This window comes from Symphalangus syndactylus, chromosome 24 (assembly GCF_028878055.3).
Source record: "Symphalangus syndactylus isolate Jambi chromosome 24, NHGRI_mSymSyn1-v2.1_pri, whole genome shotgun sequence".
Lineage (NCBI taxonomy): Eukaryota > Metazoa > Chordata > Mammalia > Primates > Hylobatidae > Symphalangus > Symphalangus syndactylus.
In genome coordinates, this window is record NC_072446.2 from 69,740,826 (window position 1) to 69,748,317 (window position 7,492).

General features: G+C 42.3%; 1 pseudogene; it reads right to left on the bottom strand.

Moving 5' to 3' along the window:
• Positions 1-5,052: 5,052 nt before the first annotated feature.
• Positions 5,053-7,058, bottom strand: LOC129474515 (heterogeneous nuclear ribonucleoprotein Q-like; annotated as a pseudogene).
• Between the last annotated feature and the right edge of the window lie 434 nt (positions 7,059-7,492).

The following is a 7,492-nucleotide window of genomic DNA, read 5'->3' on the forward strand; positions in this document are numbered from 1 at the left end:
CTGAACTTTCATGAATGCAAACTGGACCCGACCACCACTTAACAGAACAAGAAATAATGCCTTCCTCCTGGAGTTGCCCCAAACCCCACAAGCTTGCCACATGCTACTTGAGCACTGTGAGGTAGAGTGTGCCTTCAGAGCCCACCTTGCTGCCTTTCATCTCTACATGCTAAGTCTCAGTACACCTTGCAATGAAACTCTGCCTTACTGTCCAGCACCACCCTCTGGATGGCTGGCAGTCTCCACCAGGTACAGCATGTACATCTGCTGGATGCTACAAAACTTGTTCGCCACCGTGCAGGTAGAGTGGCCACTGTCCAAGGGAACCACACTCTCCGTGACCAGGCTCCACTGCTGGTGTCACAGCTTGATGCCCAATGTGATGCTTTCCATGGAACTCCTCGAAGTTCCTCAACCAAGAGACGGGGGAGTAGAGTTGTCAGTGGCCAGGCAGTGAATGCAAAAAAGTTGGGCGGCCGGTACAGCCGACAGCTTCTTGGCCATCCACTGGGGCCAAGTCCAGGAGTCCAGTAAGGGGTCTCCAGGAAGCTCAGGCTCCATGTAGCCCCTTGGTGTGTGTGTCGGTCTGTGTGTTTCTGTCTCTCTCTCTCTCTCTCTCTGTCTGCCTGACTCTTATTCCAGCCTTATATGACCTGATGATAAAGGGCTTCCCAAGGTGCCCTCCCTGCTCAGGGCTTGTAAATCTTTCAATTTATTTCCTGTTGTGATGTTATATTGAATTTGTACCTTCCCTCTGAAGAACTAGGGGCTACTCAGGCCTGGTTTTCCCTGGGGTGCCAAGGAGAACATAAGGGCAGGCTCCCAGGCCAGAGCAAGGGTTAGGTAGGCATAAACTGGACACAGGTCAGCAAGAGCTATTGGCATCAGTCAGTATAAACAAGTTTCCCATGTGAAGGACACCCTGGTCACAGCCCAGACAACTAGGAATTAGGCCATCCACCAGGTAAAAGAAGTATCTGACGCAAAGCACGTGTGGACACCCATGCCCAGTGGCTGCTTGCCACTCTGGTACTGGAGCCCCAATTTAGCTGGGGCCTCTCAAAACAAAGAGCCCATGCTACCTGATATCCAGGGCCATTTCTATGTTGGCCTCTCTCAGAACCTCTCTCTCTCTCTCTCTCTCTCTCACACACACACACACACACACACACACACAAATTCACTCTCTCCCCCTCCCTCCCTCTCACTCTCTCTATACATAATTCTGGCTTCCATCCAAGTCACTAAAGAGACATGTTCCTCCCAGTTCTGGCCCAGGGTCTTCTGCAGGGCCTCTCTCTGGTTGGCCTTGTGAACAGTCCTGTATGAGTCCTACAAACTTGTCAACAACTGTAAACATTGGTGTCAGCTCTTCTTTAAATGGACAATCTCGAAGTCCACTTTCTTCATAAGTGTCTGTATCCAGTGATAAAATTAATTTCCCGTTCAGGAAAGCAACAGTATTATTTTCATCAATATTTGTATCATATGTTAGTGCAGAGCACAAACCCAGTATTTGTGATAGTACATCTCCTTGAGATGCTGTGGCATCACTTGTGACCAAAGTTGGATATCTGGCTGACCAGCAAGTGGCCAGAAGCCTCTTACAGCCTGCACAAAGTTGCCATGTGCATGCCAGCCCTCTGTAAGCTCTTCTAACAGTGTTTTTCAAGGTATTTGGCAAGACGAATGTAAAACTTATTCAGGATGATCAAAAGACAAGAGTAGCCTAGACAATTTGAAGAAAAAGAAAGGGACTTATCATTAAAGTTTCTAAGTATTATTAAACGACTGGAATAATTTAAAACATTTGTATTAGCATAGAGATAGAAAAACATCTAGTTTTCAGTTAATCTCACTTTTAAGCATCCCACTTTCATCCACCATCTCCTATCTTTCCAGCTCACCTCTGTAGTACCCCCAACTAGAACAATCCGTGAAACCTGCTGAGACCTTGAACCTGTTGATTTTCCAACATTTTCACCACCTTTGCACTTTTTTCTTCTCTTTTTCACCACCTTCTACCCTCAAGTCCTTTGTTCCACTTGCTCCCCTTCCTTTTCTTATTAATAAATTTATTTAGCAGATGTGGAGACAAAATTGGTTCCATCATGGGTGCTAATCCACCACGTTGACTTCTGATTAGCCCCAGTCCTGTGAATGTCTCCTGATTCCCACTTTATTTACTGTCCTTAGTATAAGAACATGTCATCTTGATGTTAGCACACAAATTATAGACTATGACGCACACAGTATTCTTGTCTGTTCTAGGGGATGCCTTTAATTGCCTTGCTAGAGCATGTACACATTTTTCTCATAGTATATAAGCCTTAGGTCTGGGAGTAACAGATGTGGAGATCTACCTGTGTTGCAGTGGCCCAAGACTATGCTTCTGTCTGTGAGCTCCCCCAATAAATCAACTTTTACTGATAAACTGGACTTGTCTGCCTTGTTCTATGGTTTCTTGGCACCTTCAGCACTTGTAGATCACTTTGACTGTACAGCCCTTTCACAGAACAGCAGAACCTCATCCCTTGTTAAATCTAATTTTTTACTTTCTGTAAACCTATAGTTGGGTTGCTCAACATGGAGAGAAAAAAATACTCAACCATGCTGATTTTTTTTTTCTTTTGAGACAGAGTCTCATTCCGTCTTCTCTCAGGCTGGAGTGCAGTGGTGCAATCTTGGCTCACTACAACCTCCGCCTCCCAGGTTCAAGCAATTCTCCTGCCTCAGCCACCTGAGTAGCTGGGATTACAGGCGCGTGCCACCACGCCTGGTTAATTTTTATATTTTCAGTAGAGATGGGGTTTCACCATGTTGGCCAGGATGGTCTTGAACTCCTGATCTCAGATGATCCACCCGCCTCAGCCTCCCAAAGTGCTGGGATTACAGGCATGACCCTCCACACCTGGCCTGACTGATCTCTTTTTAAGTGGATCGTTCGTGTGCCAGGGATCATACAATTCTCTTACTTATTCACAGGCTCACTCAGCCAGATGACTATTTCTTATATTTTCTTTTTTGTTCAAACTACAGCTCTTCCTTCTCCATCTTCGTTTGGGAGATGGCACACTTCCTGGTGTTGTGAGAACATTGAGGAATTAAAGAGTCAATTTTTTTTTTTTAGTTATCTATGTAAGTACAACAGTTTAACACAAAGTGACATCTCAACAACAACTACGCAGATTAGAAGACATTAGTGTAATATCATCAAATACTAAGAGAAAAATAATTGCCAATCTGTCCTATACATGGCTAAATAATCAAAACTGAGGGTAAAATTAAGACTCTTCAGAAAACCAAAACTGACATAAATTACTGCTTAGATGCATTTGCTAAAGGAATGTACTCCAGGAAAAAGGAAAATGATCCATAAATAAAAGTCCATGATGTAGGAATGAATGGTGAGCAAACAAATTGTAAATATATAACCTCTACAAATAAGAAGTACATAAAATAACCATAATAGTGCTTAAACTAAGGATTAGAATAAAGTACTGGAAAACAGTAAAATTTACAATGATCATATGATTAAAGTGTTCTAAGATCTTGAATTCCATGGAGGAGGATAGAAATATTAACTTTAGGCATGCATATTAGTATTTGAATAATAACCATTAAAGAGAAAGAGTATAAAACTTTCAAAGGGTAGACAGAAAATTAACAAAGTTTACTGACCAAATAGAGGGCAAGAAAGCAAAAACAAAGCAATATAGAAAATTGAGTTCAAATTTAAAATACAAAATTGGAGACATACAAAATATACTTGAATTAAATTAAGTGTATCAGTTATAATTGTTATTGGACTAAATTAGCCAGTTTAAAGAGAAGACTTCTTAAGTCAGATCCATCTATCTGCTGTTAACCAAAGATATATATCAGATAAAAGGAAACAGAAATATTGAGTTCAGTGACATAAACAGCTCATTCCAAGTAACTATGAATCAAAAGAAAGCTGGTATAACAATATTAACATCAGATGGCATCAGCTTTGCTTTTTTTTAAAGGCACTTTTTTTTTTTTTAGATTCAGAGAGTATAAGTGCAGGTTTGTTATATGGATATATTGCATGACGCTGAAGTGTGGGCTTCAGTCAAACCCATCATCCAGACAATGAACATAGTAAACAATACATAGCTTTTCAAACCCTGCCTCCCTCTTCTCTTCCTCTCCTTTCAAAGTCACAAATGTCTATTATTCCCATTTTTATGTTCATGAGAATCCAATGTTTAGCTGCCCCTTATAAGTGAGAACATATATTATTTGGCTCCCTGTTTCTGTATTTGTACAGCACAATGGCTTCCAGCTGCATCCATGTTGCTGTGAAAGACGTGATTTGGGGGGTTTTTTTATGGCTACATAGTATTATATGGTATATATGTACGACATTTTGTTTTTCCAATTTATCATTGATGGGCACCTAGGTTAATTCCATGTCTTTGCTATGGTGAATAGTGCTGCAATAAACATGCAAGTTCAAGTGACTTTTTGGTAGAAAATTGTATTTTCCTTTGAGTATATACCCAAGTAATGGGTTTGCTGGGTCAAATTGTAATTCTATTTTTAGCTCTTTGAGAAATCCCCAAACTGCTTTCCACAGAGGCTGAACTAATTTACAATCCCACCAACAGTGTATGAGTGTTCCTTTTTCTCCGCGACCTCACCAACATCTGTTATTTTGTGACTTTTTAATAACAGCCATTCTAGCTAGTGTGAGATGGTTATCTCACTGTGGTTTTCATTTGCATTTCTCTGATGATTAGTGAGGTTGAATTTTTATGTTAATTGGCTGCTTATGTCTTCTTTTGAGAAGTGTCTCTTCATGTCTTTTGCCTACTTTTTAATGCAGTTTTTTTTTCTTGTTGCTTTAAGTTACTTATAAATTCTGGGTAACAGTCCTTTGTCAGATGCATAGTTTGCAAATTTTTCTGCCATTCTGTAGGTTTTCTGTTTATTCTGTTGATAATTTCTTTTGCTGTGCAGAAGCTCTTAATTTGGTCCCACTTTTTTTTAAAAAAACTTTATTCTTTATTAAGATACCATGCTAGGAGTTATGAAGGATTTCTGTTGGAACACATTTTGAAAACAGAGTAGCTTTAGTTTAGTAACTTGTACTGCAGAGAAAATTGTTAAAGAAATTCATATCAAAGTCCAAGTATTAGTTCAATGTCCCGTATTTGATTCCATGATCTTCACAGGAAGGTCTTCTGCAATAGAATATGCTCCCATACAGCTGAGATATTTAAGGTTGCTTGATTTCCTTACCATTACTCCACTGCAAGCTTCTGGTGTAATCCCACATAACAAGTCAGTCTTCACTGTAACAGGTCGGGACCAGCCTGGACCCCTTCTCCTTGCCCGCGGCCCCTTTGTTGTTGGGCACCTCCTCTCACACCTCGAACGCCTCTTGCTGATCCAGGACCTCCTCTCTGTGAATAACCAGCTCTACCACGGGGAGGAGCAGCCCCACGACCTCTGGATGGAGCAGCACCCCTTGCTCCTCTACCACGCCTTCCTCTAGCTCCAACTTGAAAATCTTCATAACCATAGTATGGATCTTCATATCCACCACAATAGTTATGGTAATCATAGCCATAATAATCATAATAATCTTCATATCCGTAATAATCTGGAGGATATTCATAACCACCTCTACCTCCACACCCTCGACGTCTTGTTGGAGGGGGCATATAAGATGGACCATAATAGTAGTAATCGTCATACATTTGATTTTTTTGCTGCTTGCCTCTGAGCTTTTCTTTCTTTCCTTTTCTGATCTGGTGGCTTGGCAAAAACAATTTCAGTATTTTCTCCCTCCAAGTCTTTGCCATTCATTTCTTCCATAGCCTTGACAGCACCATCTCACTCACCAAAATGAATGAATGCATAATCTTTTAACTTCTTCACTCGTTCCAGTTTCCCAAACTGACTAAATGCCTTTTCTAAAATCTCTTCTGTTACAGTATTGGCAAGGTTGCGTACAAACAGCACTTTCACCTTTGCCATAACCTCAGGATCAGGATCTTCCATAGGATCAGCCCATTCAACAGTTCCAACATTCCCCCAGACCTTGACTTTACCACTCATTAACCTACGCCTTGCCTGGGCAGCTGTTTTGTGATCTTCATATTCAAGAAAGCAAAAGCCTCTGTTTTCTTTTCTTGTCATCCGATTGGTGGTATAAAATGACGTCTGTAAGACCCTCTGTTACTTTGCTAAATTCTTCAAGAATCTGTTCCTCGGTTTTACTCTTATGAACAGAGCCCACAAAAAGCCTATTGTTGGCAACTGAGATGCAGACACCAATGTGTTTTCCAGAACGAATTTCATGATTATTATACAGTTTAATAGCCTCCTGAGCTGCTTCTTTTGTACAAAAAGTGACAAACGCATAACCTCTATTGAGACCAGTGAGTGGACCCATCATTAGACGATGATCCCATATAGGTCCAGCTTTCTCAAATAATGGAACAAGTTCATCCTCAAATATATCTCTTGGGATCTTTCCCACAAATATCTCAGTGCCAACAGAAGGCTGCTGACTTGAATAAACGGAATCTGGAGGTGGTCCTCCATACTTCCTCTGTCCAGTGGTCACAACAAGTGTGTAGCCTGTTCTTTCTAAGAGTGCCTTAATTTTTGCCTCATCTGGTCCTTTACTAGAATCTGCTACTTTGGTCCCTTGTTCTTCTCTCTGCCTATAAGTCTTCATGACTCCACATAAAAAGGCACTTTTGTTCTGAACATGAGAGAGATCACTGTCTTTAACTGTTGAAGAACTGCCAATGCACCGTCTTCATTGAATTCTTTTAAAGCTTCAATAGCTCTTTCATCTAAATCACTATGTGCAACTAGCCCTGCAACATAAATTTCATCTAGTTTTTCAGCAATTTTATGTGGTAAACCAGCATAAAGCAATGTCTGAAAATTTTCTGAATGGATAACTGCAGAACTAGTATCCATGGGCTCTTCAGTACCATTTCCATTAACATGTTCTGTAGCCATGTTTCCAGAGATCTCCCTGTTGGGCTGGGGGCGGGGTGGGGGGGGATCCTGTCCGACCGTACGGGGTTGTGGGAAAGGCGTGCTCACTGCTCCCTGTATCTGGCGCGAGTGGAGCTGTTGTAAAATGGCCGCCGAAGCTCACGCCGCTGGCAGCAAACCCGATCCAGTTCCACTCGTCTCTGAGCGCGCTCCCGCGTGACCCCCCCTTTCCATTCCCTTCCCTCCCCTACCTCGCGCGTCCGCTTCACTCACTCACTCCCTCAGCCCCTAACCTCCTCCAGCTCCTCCTTCTCCCCCACCAGCACCAGAACCACCACCAGCACCACCACCACCAGCACCAGCAGCACCACCAGCACCAGAACCACCACCAGCAGCACCACCACCAGCAGCACCACCAGCAGCACCAGCAGCAGCACCAGCAGCACCACCAGCAGCACCACCACCACCACCACGTCTCTGTCCGCCTTCTCTCGGCCTTTCTTAT